The sequence below is a fragment of the Scyliorhinus torazame genome, chromosome 3 (genome assembly GCF_047496885.1).
Source record: "Scyliorhinus torazame isolate Kashiwa2021f chromosome 3, sScyTor2.1, whole genome shotgun sequence".
NCBI classification, from domain to species: domain Eukaryota; kingdom Metazoa; phylum Chordata; class Chondrichthyes; order Carcharhiniformes; family Scyliorhinidae; genus Scyliorhinus; species Scyliorhinus torazame.
This window is the reverse complement of record NC_092709.1, coordinates 320,885,285-320,898,678: the sequence shown is the minus strand read 5'-3', so window position 1 is coordinate 320,898,678 and position 13,394 is coordinate 320,885,285.

Sequence of the window (13,394 nt, the reverse complement as noted above, 5' to 3'; positions counted from 1 at the left end):
TTGTACGTGAGGAGTGAGTGGAGCTGCGCCCTAAAGTCTGCATCCTGGAAATCGGACGTGCCTTCTGGAGACAGAGTGTGTACCCGCTGAACGAGGTGGAGGATATTGCACGCCTGTGCGCCTAACAGAGAGTCCTTCGAGGGTCCTACGATTTCAAACGATAATGTGGCTTTGTGTGAGTTGTGTGTAACCTCGAGCTGGCAGGACCCCGTGGCCGGGATGACGTTTCCATTGTAGTGACAGTGGGATGGCAGAATCGGTGGTTTAACCTTCAAGGTCTGGAAAGCTGACCATGCGAGGAGATTGGCGGAGGCACCAGTGTCCAGGCGAAATGTGATCTGTGATCGGTTGACCGTTAGGGTGGCCCACCACTCATCGCCCGGGTCAATGCTGTGCACTGGCAGCGGCTGGTGGTTCCGACTTGGGGACATCCGGTTCTTGTGGATTACCGCAATGCGGAAGGGCTCCCTTCGGTATTGCTGGTCGGCATACTATCTGGATATGACTCAGTGTAGGGGGGCTGAATCGCCCGCACGTCCCTGCGAGGCTGGCGGAATTGTTGGGAGTTGGCAGGTTGAGCTGCTCGACAGCAGGCAGCATAGTGGCGGAGGTATTGTCACGCTTTGGCCAGACATTGCCGCTTTAAGTGGGCGGAGCCACAGTTTCTGTACGTCGTGATGTCATGGCGTTTGTTGCGTTCATTGCGCCACCGCGCATGCGTGGTGCGGTCCTGCGTAGAGCGCGCCTGCGCATCACGTCCCTCTAAGTCAACGTCCCCTCTTTTGGCGCGTACAAGCGCGGGAGGCTTCGGAAAGCGGGCGAAAAGGCCGCCCTCGTCCGGGCCGCGGGCCGGGAGGAACTCGATCGACTGGACCCGCTCCGCCTCGTAGGACCCGTGCCATGCCGTTTCGGCCGCCTGGATTTGGGAGTACCGGGTGGTCGCGTTCTCATGGAGGACGCAGGTCTCGATGGCAGTCGCTAGGGTGAGGCGCTTTATTTTAAGGAGCTGCTGGCGTAGGGTGTCCGAGATGACCCCAAAAACTATCTGATCCCGTATCATGGAGTCGGAGGTGGCCTCATAGCCGCAGGACTGCGCGAGGATACGGAGGTGTGTCAAGTAAGACTGGAAAGGCTCATCCTTACCCTGCAGGCGCTGCTGGAATAGGTACCTCTCGAAGCTCTCATTGACTTCCATGCTGAAGTGTTCATCGAACTTCAGAACCACCGTCTTATATTTTGTTTTGTCCTCGCCTTCCGCGAATGCCAGGGAGTTATAGATGTGGATGGCGTGTTGCCCTGCCGTGGAGAGGAGGAGGGCGATCTTCCTGATTTCCGATGCATTATCCCTGTCTGTGGCTTCTAGGAAGAACTGGAAGATTACCAAGATTACCAAGAAGCCAAGATTACCAGCGATTCGGAGCGGCTGCGGCGGGCTGATGTTTTCCATGGAGCAGGATGGCGGATTTCTGAAAGGCTGCAGGTAGGTCTCACTGTCGCTGGTTAACGTCCACTACTGGTATCATGTCGTGTTGGGTGTTCTGCTGCACACATGATCCAACACGGCCGTAGATGGTACAACTCTGTTTTACTGTCTACACAACAGTAACAACTAACTGCTGGCTTGGGTACGTGCTTCACCAGCTAACCTGTGGACCCAGCCCTATCAATATCTTAGAGAGGCACTCAGCACATGGTCTATGTCTGAGTGGCATGCTGTGAGCTCTGTGCTCTGAGCTATCTCCTGGTAGAATGAGTGGGAACTCTGGTGTTCCCTGTTTTATAGTGCGTGTGCTCTCACTGGTGATTGGCTGTGATGTTGTGTGTGTGCTGGTTGGTCCAACTGCCTGTCCATCAGTGTGTGTGTGATTGCACCATGATATGTTAATGTGGATATCATGACACTTTCCACCTTGCAACCTGTAAAAGCTTGAGCACATCCAAAATTCTGCTACACATTCCCTGAACTCGTACCAAGTACCTATCATCCCTGCATTGTCTTCCAGCCCGCCAATTTTTCAATTTTCATCATTGCGCTCAGATTATTGCATGGCCTAGCTCCTTCCTATCTCTGTAACCCTGCAACCCTCCGAGATTACTGTGCTCTTCGATTGTGACCTCCTGCAAATTTTCAGCACTCCACGTGTCGTGCCTTCAGCCACCGAGAACCCAAGCTCTGGAATTCTCTCCGTAAATCTCTCTGCCTCTCTACCTCACTCTCCCTTCCCTAAAGCCTACGTAAAAACTTGATTCTTTGACCAAGCCATCGGTTATCTCTCCAAAGTTTCCTTATGAGGTTCATTGACAAATGTTGTCTGAAAGTGCTTGTGAAGTGCATCAGGATATTTAGCCATGCCAAGCGTGCTCTAATAATGCATGTTTTTTATTTGTGCTAACAACATAATGGCCCATATCGTTCTGTATCGGATGGACAGGCACTGGGCGTATAATAGAAGATGTGTTGTGGGACCCCTTAGAATTTCCATTCATTGATTCCATGGGAATTGCCAAAGAAATTCCAACTCTTTTTGGGCAGATTCCCTGCGACTGGAATCCTCCAAAAAAGTCTCTAACGCTAAGTTAGAGTCAGAGACTTCGGAGGTTACGACTTACTTACCTGGGGCGTCATGCTCCGACCCCCCGCCGGGTTGGAGAATCGCCGGGGGCTGCCGTGAATCCCGCCCCGCCGGCCGAAGTCTCCGGTACCGGATATTCGGCGGGGGCGGGAATCGGGCCGCGCCGGTTGGCGGGCCCCCCCCCTGGATTCTCCGGCCCAGATGGGCCGAAGTCCCGCCGATAAATTGCCTGTCCCGCTGGCGTGGATTAAACCACCTTTTGAACGGCGGGACAAGGCAGCGTGGGCGGGCTCCGGGGTCCTGGGTGGGGCGCGGGGCGATCTGGCCCCGTGGGGTGCCCCCACGGTGGCCTGGCCCGCGATCGGGGCCCACCGATCCGCGGGCGGGCCTGTGCCGTGGGGGCACTCTTTCCCTTCCTCCTCCGCCACGGTCTCCACCATGGCGGAGGCGGAAGAGACTCCTTCCACTGCGCATGCGTGGGAAACTGTCAGCGGCCGCTGACGCTCCCGCGCATGCGCCGCCCGGGGATGTAATTTCCGCGCCAGCTGGCGGGGCAACAAAGGCCGTTTCCGCCAGCTGGCAGGGCGGAAATTCCTCCGGCGTCGGCCTAGCCCCTCAATGTTGGGGCTCGGCCCCCAAAGATGCCGTTTTGGGTGCCAGTCGGCGGACATCGCGCCGTTTCGGGAGAATTTCGCCCCTGGATAGTTACCCTGCAACTGTTAGACAACTGTTAGACAGGATAAAAACCATGCCTGACCTCTGGGTGACTATACAGATGATGGCCCCCACTCTGACTCCCCACTGAATCCCTTGATTGTCCTTCCTTCTTGAGCCTCTGACTCGCCCTGACACTCTGAAATCCCGAACCTCCGATTACCCCCAACCTTCCGACTCTCTCATGCCCCAATCTCACCACCCTGCCACCGGGTCAAATGCCACCTACCCACCCTGCCATGATACGCAGCATGCCACCTTCCCTCCCCTGTCACCCATGCACCTTGCCCACTCACTCACACTCAGTATCACACGGAAAAGGTAGTCAAGCGTTCCAAAGCTTTTCAGTGTGTCAGTGACTGAAGATAACAAAATACAGCAGCTCGTGCCGCACAAAGAGAATGTGGCTTGACTTCTGCCCAACAAACCTACGCTACGGAGGACTCCGAGAACAGGTACACTCCGCATTTCTGAAGAGGCATGATCCGGAAGCATGGGCCAGCAATGTGGAACTCCACCTTAGTGCAAAAAGATATGAGTGGAGTGGCAACTCAATGGTGATTGGCCCTCCTTGGAAGATTGGGCTCAATGTCTTTGCACAAGAGAGGGATATCCAGATTGCCTGCGATAAATGGCTTAGTACCTGACACCATAAAACCTCCCCATGATAGGAAAGCCTCCAGTCAGTTAGATGGATGAAGCTTGACACTATCCATCAATTTAATTTATCTGTAACTTTTGTATTAAGCTCAACATTCATTTCCAACATCAGTGGTGTCTATGGCTGCAGTATAAACTATCGACAGAATGTACCGCAGCTACTTGACAACTTCACTGATACAACACCCCTTCTCCATGATATTTGCCATTGAGACGAGAGAGAGTATCAACTTCATGGCAACACCATTATTTCCAAGTCACAGATCATCATGTCTTGAACATATGTTGGCCTTTCTTCCGTAGAATCCCTACAGTGCAGAAAAAGGCCATTCGGCCCATCGAGTCTGTGTCCTACCTAGGCCCACACCCCTGCCTTATCCCCATAACCCCAGTCAACCTGCACATCTTTGAGCAATTTAGCATGGCCAATGCACCTAATCTGCACATCTTTAGACTGTGGGAGGAAACCGGAGCACCCGGAGTAAACCCACACTGACACGGGGAAAATGTGCAGACTCTGCACAGACAGTGACCAAGGCTGGAATTGAACTCGGGCCCCTGGCACTGTGAGGTAGCAGTGCTAACCACTGTACCACCGTGCCTTCACACCAGAGGAGCAGCATCACAGGGTCTGCGGTGGTTCTGATGGCAACTAAAGGGCAACAGGAAATGCTGGAAAAACTCAGTAGGTCTGACAGCATCTGTGGAGAGAGAAACAAGAGTTAACGTTTCGAGTCCATATGACGCTGCGACAGAACTGAAGGATAACAAATGTTGGCATTTCCAGTATCGCCCACATTCCAAGATAAATTTAAAAAATAAAGAGTAACAATAGATTTTAAAGCTGATTTATCAGAAAAAAAGTACGCCGCACACCGTTGGGGGGTTAGCATCGGCGCCACGTGGAACACATTCGATTGCAATGAAAAATGGTACCGGATTCGCCGGATCTGTGATTGACGCTCGGGAGGCTGACAAGCTGCAGCCGCATATACAAATTACACTCCCCACACACACTCATCCCAGCCAACAAGGTGGCACTGGTTGCACTGGAGTCCACCTATCCTGCTGATGGATCAGCTGGGGACAGAATGTACCTATGGGAGTGCCTTGGAGGGACACCTATACAACCTGTAGCTCTAAGTTCACAGTGGCCAGTCAACGGCATGCGCAGTTGCATCGCTGCCTTTCCGGCTGAGGCAATGGTGTTCCGTGCCCGTCCAACCTGACCCCGCAGCCCACCTCCTGGCCACCCCTCGCTACTCCCCTCCACACTGGCAAAAGCCCCCCTGGCCAGCGGCACAACTGTCAGCAAACTATGGCAATGTTGGACACTTTCCCTAGCTCCTCTCCGTCAGCAGCCATGACGCTTGTTTTACAATATTTAAATGCACAAGTGAACCGCACCGTCGGGAACTCGGCCCATCAGAGTCGGAGAACTGTGGAGGTCCCGGAGAGTACCGGGTCAGGCCCACTCATGATATGCAAACAGTGTTTACTGTACGTGCGTTCCGGACCTCATTTACGCCGCTGTCGAGGTGACGGAGATTTGCGATTTGGAATGGGCTATGATGGGCGTCAAATCGGCACCTGCCGCGATTGTGGAATCGGGACCTATCCTCCGCCCAATCGCGTTTCCCGATTTCGGCGTCAACCAACGGAGAATCCCGCCTATGTTGCTTGACCAAATTCTCTCTCTCCTTGTGTATGGAGATGGAAGTTCCGTCCTCTGTTTAATAATATCATAGCCGGGTTTTTCTTTAATATCGGCAAATGTCGATGTCTGGGGGAGAGAAGTGGCATTGGCGGCTTTCTCTGCCATATAATGCAGCACGTTAAAAAATAATTAAAGTCACAGGTCCCACGATGTGTCACTGACGGCGTGACCTCTGATCCACCTGCCCCGCCATCAACTCAGACATTCTGGGATCCACCAGCCATATTTAAAGCGAGCAAACCAATTTACCCAGGTGTACCCCTCCCTCCAGGAAGCCCCCACCCCAGCACCATGCTAACATAAAGCTGTCACTACCTGGACAGTGCCTGGGGCAGAGGGTCTTGCCTGGCTAGTGTCAGGTTAGTGCTGGGGTGCCATATTGATGCCTGGTCACCACCCAGGTAAGACCCTATCCCCACTGAGTGCTGCGCTCCTCTGAGTTGCTCTGGAGGTATGGCTCACCAGGCACATGCCTTCGGAGACCAGTCATACTTCACGCCGTTCTAACATCACGCTGGCGTGAATGGATGTTTTGATGTTGGGGGTTGATTCCAGAGCATTGGCCTGATAATAAGATGTTAATTTATTAAAATGATGTTCCCAACATTGAACATCGGGAAATGTGACCCGTCACTGACGGGGGTGAGCGGACAATCACATCACACGTTTACGCCAATGTAAAACACGCCTTTGCACTTCTCGTGATGTTTTCCGCTCCCATAGCCAAACCCAGCTGAAGCTAACAGGAGCGGAAAATCCCAGTGAATATATTTAATTCCTGTCAGAGAAAGGATCCCATTGCTAAACTTCTCAATTTCTGGAATAAAATACAATACAGTGGATGCTGGAGATCTGAAATAAAAACAGAAAGGGCTGGAATAAACTCAACAGGTCAGGCAGTATCTGTGGAGAGGGAAACAGAGTCTGCGGTAATTCGTCTTTGGAACTGAGAGAAGATAGGCATTGCTGGAAGAGAGGTGGCACTGAATTAAGCACTAAAATACAAGCAACATACCCTGGATCTGTAGCAATGCCAATAGGACTGACACCCCGATGCCTGACAAGACCCCAAGACTACCAGGCCCATACCTTCCGGGCTACCCCACAACACCCTGACTGAACTCCCACATCCCGGCTTTACCTGGCAACCTCCCCAACTACCCCGAACCCCCTTGACTGCTTCCTGACAACTCACCCACTGACTGACTACCCAGCTGGCCTCCCAACTTTATTTTATTCATTCATGGGACAGGGGCATCACTGGCTAAGCCAGCATTCATAGCCCATCCCTAATTTCCCTTGGGAAGGTAGTGGTGAGAGGCTTCTTGAACTGCTGCAGTCCATGTGCTGTTAGAGAGAGAGTTCCAGGATTTTGACCCAGTGACAGGGAAGGAAGCTGATATATTTCCAAGTCAGGCGGGTGGGTGACTTGGAGGGAAACGTCCAGGTGGTAGGGTTCCATGTATGTGTTGCCCTTGTCCTTCCAAATGGTAATAGTCATGTGTTTGGAAGGAGCTGCCTAATGAACCTTGGTGAGTTCCTGCAGTGCATCTTGTAGATGTTTGTTGTCGGGGTGCCAATTGAGTGGTCTGGTTTTTGCTGAATAGTGCCTTGCTTCTTGAGTGTTGTTGGAGCTGCACTCATCCAGGCAAGTGGCGAATATTCCATCACACTCCTGACTTGTGCCTTGTGGTGGTGGACAGGCTTTGGGGAATCAGGAGGTGAGTTACTTTCCACAGGAATCCTAGCCTCTGACCTATTCTGGTCACTACAGTATTTATATGGCTGGTCCAGTTCATTTTCGGATCAATGGTAATGTCCAGGATCTTGATTATGGGGGATTCATCGATGGTAATGCCATTGAATGTCATGGGGCAATGGTTAGATCCTCTCTTGTTTTTGATGATCATTGCCTGAAACTTGTGCAGTGCGAATGTTATTTGTCACTTGTGAGCCAGGTCTGACATTGTCCTGGTCTTGCTGCATTTGGACACAGACTGCTCCAATATCTGAGTAGTTGCTGAACATCGTGCAGTCATCAGCGAACATCCCCACTCCTGATCTTATAATGGAATGGAGGTCATTGATGAAGCAGCTGAAGATGGGTGGGCCTAAGACACCACCCTGAGGAACTCCTGCAGCAATGTCTTGGGGGTGAGATGACTGACCTTCAACACTACAACCAGGTATGACACCAACCAGCAAGGAGTTTTATCCCTAGTTCAGATTGACTGCAGTTTTGCTCAGGCTCCTTGATGCCACAATTGTTGAAATTCAGCCTTGGTATAAAAGGTAGTCACTCTCACCTTATCTCTGGAGTTCTGCTCTTTTTTTTTGGACAAAGGCTGTAATAAGGTAAAAATAAGGTAAAGCTGAGTGACCCTGGTGGAACCCAAATTGAGCGTCACTGAGCAGGCTTTTGCCAAGCAAGTTTAAGACCCCTTCCATCACTTTACAGATAATCGAAAGTTGTGGAATGATAATGGGATTTGTTCTGCTTTCCTGTACAGGACATACCTGGGCAATTTTGCACACTGCCGGACAGATGGTAGTGTTGTAGCTCTACTGTAATAGCCTGGTTAGGGGTGCGGCAAGTTCTGGAGCACAAGTCTTTAGTACTATTGCTGGAATATTGTCAGGGTCCATAGCCTGCCGTGTTGGGTGCTCTGCTACATAGACGAACCAACACAGTTGCGAATGGTACAATTCAGTTTTATTATTAACAATATTAACATCTGTAAACTGGTTACTGTGGTTCGTTCATTACCCTCTAACTTGTGGACCTAGCCCTAACACTATCTTGGAGAAGCACCCAGCACATGGTGAATGTCTGAGTGGCTTGCTGTGAGCTCTGTGCCCTGAGCTGTCTCCTGCTGGAATGAGAGGGAAGTGGCTTGTTCCCCGTTTTATAGTGTGTATGTTCTTGCCTGTGATTGGCTGTGATGTTGTGTGTGTATTGATTGGTCCGTTGATCTGTCCATCAGTATGTATGTATGTTTGCACCATGATGTTTATCTGAATATCATGACATCCCTCCTTTTTTTTACAAGAATATGTGCCTATGTGGTAATAAATATAGATGTGTACTGAGTGCAGCTGAATGTGTGTGTGTGCAATATCTACAATATGTACATGAGGCTAAACTATATACAGAGGAAGGTGTCAGGTGCAACATAGCAACAAGGTTGTACCATAAATAAAACAAGTGTAAACATCAAGCATCAAAACGAACTCCTGTAACGACAAAAAGAGAAACATATTATCATCGTGGCATAATACGTTAGTGAGTCCAATGTTCAAACAGGCTCATAAGTCCAGCCTAGTAGGTGGGTGACGAATTCGGGTTGACCGCCTCAAGGGTGGGTTAGGATCCACCGGCTGAGGAATGGGCCTGGCCACAGGCGACAGAGGAATGGGCATGGTGGCAGGAAGCTCCACAAAGTCGACATCAGGAACAACAGGAGGGCGTGGCACCGGTGTATGATCACGTAGCGAGCGCGGAAGCAGGCGAAGAGCCCGGCGATTGCGCCTGCGAATGGAGCCATCAGGCATGCGAACCAGGAACGAGCGGGGAGCCATGCATCGGAGAACATCGGCAGTTGCCGACCAGCCACCCTCTGGTAGGTCGATGCGGACGTTGTCTCCAGGCGTCAGGGCAGGAAGATCAGTTGCCCGAGTGTCATGTGCCACCTTCTGCTGAGCACGACGCTGTCGCATCCTTTGCAGTACTGGAGCATAGTTAGGTGTAGGGACCAGAATGGATGGCACAGTAGTCCTGAGGGCGCGACCCATCAACAGCTGGGCTGGTGAGAGGCCAGTGGCTAGTGGGGCCGAGCGATAGGCTAGCAGGACTAAGCAGAAATCCGAACCGGCATCAGCAGCCTGGCAGTGGAGCCGCTTGACGATATGGACACCCTTCTCCACCTTGCCATTTGACTGGGGATGCAGAGGGCTGGATGTCATGTGTGTGAAGCCATACGAAGCAGCAAAAGGAGACCATTCTTGGCTTGTAAAACAGGGTCCATTGTCCGACATGACAGTAATCGGAATGCCATGGCGAGCGAAGGTGTCTTTGCATGCCCTGATGACAGCGGACGATGTCAAATCGTGTAGGCGTATGACTTCCGGAAAATTCGAAAAGTCATCTATGATGATGACGTAGTCCCTGCCAAGCGCATGAAAAAGGTCCACACCCACCTTCGCCCAGGGGGACGTCACCAACTCATGGGGCTGAAGCGTCTCAGGGGGTTGCGCCGGCTGAAACCTTTGGCAGGTGGGGCAGTTGAGCACCATGTTGGCGATGTCGTCACTGATGCCCGGCCAGTATACATCTTCTCGGGCCCTCCGTCTGCACTTCTCAACCCCGATATGGCCTTCGTGTAGTTGGTCAAGGACCAGCTTGTGCATGCTGTGTGGAATCACAATCCGGTCCAGCTTTAGGAGGACACCGTCAATGACGGCCAAGTCATCCCGGACATTGTAGAATTGTGGGCACTGTCCTTTGAGCCACCCTCCCATCATGTGGTGCATCACACGCTGCAGAAGGGGGTCAGCTGCAGTCTCCCGGCGAATACGGGCCAGACTTGAATCATCAGCCGGCAGATTTGCCGATGTGAAGGCCACCTGCGCTTCGACCTGACAGACGAACCCCTCCAAATCGGGCGGTGTGCTCACTGCTCTGGATAGGGCATCCGCGATGATGAGGTCCTTTCCCAGGGTGTAGACCAGTTGGAAGTCGTACCTCCGGAGCTTGAGCAGGATGCGCTGGAGGCGAGGGGTCATCTCGTTCAGGTCCTTATGTATAATGCTGACCAGGGGGCGATGGTCGGTTTCCGCGGTGAATTGGGGGAGACCATACACGTAGTCGTGGAACTTGTCTATGCCGGTTAGCAAACCCAGGCACTCCTTCTCGATCTGCGCATAGCACTGTTCTGTGGGGGTCATGGCCCGCGAGGCATAGGCGACCGGGGCCCAAGATGCAGTGTCATCCCGTTGCAGGAGTACCGCCCCAATGCCGGACTGGCTGGCATCAGTCGACATCTTCGTATCACGAGAGGTGTCGAAGAACGCCAATATCGGGGCTGTGGTGAGCTTAATTTTGAGCTCCTCCCATTCCTTCTGGTGTGCGGGCAGCCACTGGGACTCCGTGGACTTCTTTACTAGGTGGCGAAGAGCCGTTGTGTGGGAGGCAAGGTTGGGAATGAACTTCCCCAGGAAATTGACCATGCCTAGGAAACGGAGCACTGCTTTCTTGTCTGCCGGCTGCGTCATGGCTGTAATGGCGCTCACTTTGTCCGCATCCGGACGCACTCCTGACCGGGATATGTGGTCCCCCAGAAACTTAAGCTCAGTTTGGCCGAAAGAACACTTGGCTCGGTTGAGGCGCAGGCCGTGTTCCCGTATCCGGGTAAAGACACGCTGGAGACGACTGATGTGCTCCTGTGGTGTGGTGGACAAGATGATGACGTCATCAACATAGACGCGCACACCTTCGATGCCCTCCATCATCTGTTCCATGACTCTGTGGAATACCTCGGATGCCGAGATGATGCCAAACGGCATTCTGTTATAGCAGAACCTGCCGAAAGGAGTGTTGAAGGTGCACAGCTTCCTGCTGGAGTGATTCAGTTGGATCTGCCAAAAACCCTTCGAGGCATCAAGCTTTGTGAAAATTTTAGCCCTGGCCATTTCACTCGTGATCTCTTCCCGTTTGTGTATGGGGTAGTGTTCCCTCATGATGATGTTGTTCAGGTCATTCGACTCGACGCAGATCCGGAGTTCGCCAGAGGGCTTCTTAACGCACACCATGGAGCTGACCCATGGCGTGGGCTCCGTGACCCGGGATAGCACCCCTTGGTCCTGGAGATCCTGCAGCTGCTGCTTGAGGCGGGCTTTGAGTGGTGCTGGGACTCTGCAAGGTGTGTGAATGACCGGGCTGGCATCCGGTTTGAGCCGTATTCTGTAGGTATAGGGCAGTGTGCCCATGCCCTCGAATGCCTCCTGGTTGTGGGCGAGGAGCGAGTGGAGCTGTGCCCTAAATTCTGCATCCGGGAAGTCTGATGTGCCTTCTGGAGACAGAGTGTGTACCCGCTGAACGAGGTGGAGAATCTTGCATGCCTGTGCGCCTAGCAAGGAGTCTTTCGATGATCCAACTATCTCGAAGGACAGTGTGGCCGTGTGTGTATCGTGTGTCACCTGGAGCTGGCAGGATCCCATGGCCGGGATAACGTTTCCGTTGTAGTCGACCATCTTACAACGGGATGGCCGAATTGGTGGTCTGACCTTCAAGGCGTAGAAGGCTGACCATGCTATTAGGTTGGCGGAGGCATCAGTGTCCAGACGGAATGTGATTGGCGATCGGTTGACCATTAGGGTGGCACACCATTCATCACCCGGATTGACACTGTTCACTGGCATCGGCTGGTGGGTCCTGCTTGGAGACATCCGGTTCCTGTCAATGACCGCAACGCGGAAGGCTTCCCGGTCGTCTGTATCACCGGTCTGTATATCGTCAGGGTATGACTCGGTGTATGGAGGCTGAATGGTCCGCACGTCCCTGCGAGGTTGTCGGAATTGGGGAGCGTTGGCAGGTTGAGCTGCTCGACAGCAGGCAGCGTAGTGGCCCATCTTGCCACAGCGGGGGCATTTTCGGTTCTTTGCCCGACATGGCCGCTTTAAATGTGCGGATCCGCAGTTGCCGCACGTCGTGACGTCGTGGCGTTTGTTGCTCCATCACGCATGCGCAGTTCGGTCCTGCGTAGAGTGCGCCTGCGCGCCACGTCCCTCTGCGTCGACGTCTCTTTTGGCGCGTGCAAGCGCGGGAGGCCGCGGAAAGCGCACAAAATGGCCGCCCTCGTCCGGGCCGCGGGCCGGCAGGAACTCGATCGCCTGGACCCACTTGGCCTCGTAGGACCCCTGCCTTCCCGATTCAGCCGTGTAGGACCCCTGCCGTGCCGATTCAGCCGTCTGGAATTGGGAGTAGCGGCTGGTCGTGTTTTCATGGAGGACGCAGGCTTCAATGGCGGTGGCTAGGGTGAGGCTTTTAATTTTGAGGAGCTGCTGGCGTAGGGTTCCCGAGGTGACCCCAAAAACAATCTGGTCCCGAATCATGGAATCGGAGGTGGTGTCGTAACCGCAGGACTGCGTGAGGATACGGAGGTGTGTTAGGAAGGATTGAAAGGGCTCATCGTTACCCTGCAGGCGCTGCTGGAAGAGGTACTTCTCGAAGATCTCATATCTCATTTACCTCGATGCTGCAGTGCTGCTCGAGTTTAAGAAGGACCATCTTGTATTTCGTCTTGTCCTCACCTTCCGTGAACACCAGGGAGTTGTAGATGTGGATGGTGTGTTGCCCTGCCGTGGAGAGGAGGAGGGCGATTTTCCTGGTGTCCGAAGCATTCTCCCTTTCTGTAGCTTCTAGGAAGAACTGGAAGCGCTGTTTAAACAGCTTCCAGTTGACGCCGAGGTTTCCAGCGATTTGGAGCGGCTGCGGCGGGCTGATGGTGTCCATGGCGCAGGATGGTGGATTCCTTAAGATGCGTAGGTAGGTCTCACCGTTACTGGGTTCCAATCCTGGTACTATTTCGTGTTGGGTGCTCTGCTACACAGACGAACCAACACGGTTGCGAATGGTACAACTCAGTTTTATTACTAACAATATTAACATCTGTAAACTGGTTACTGTGGTTTGTTCATTACCCTCTAACTTGTGGACCTAGCCCTAACACTAT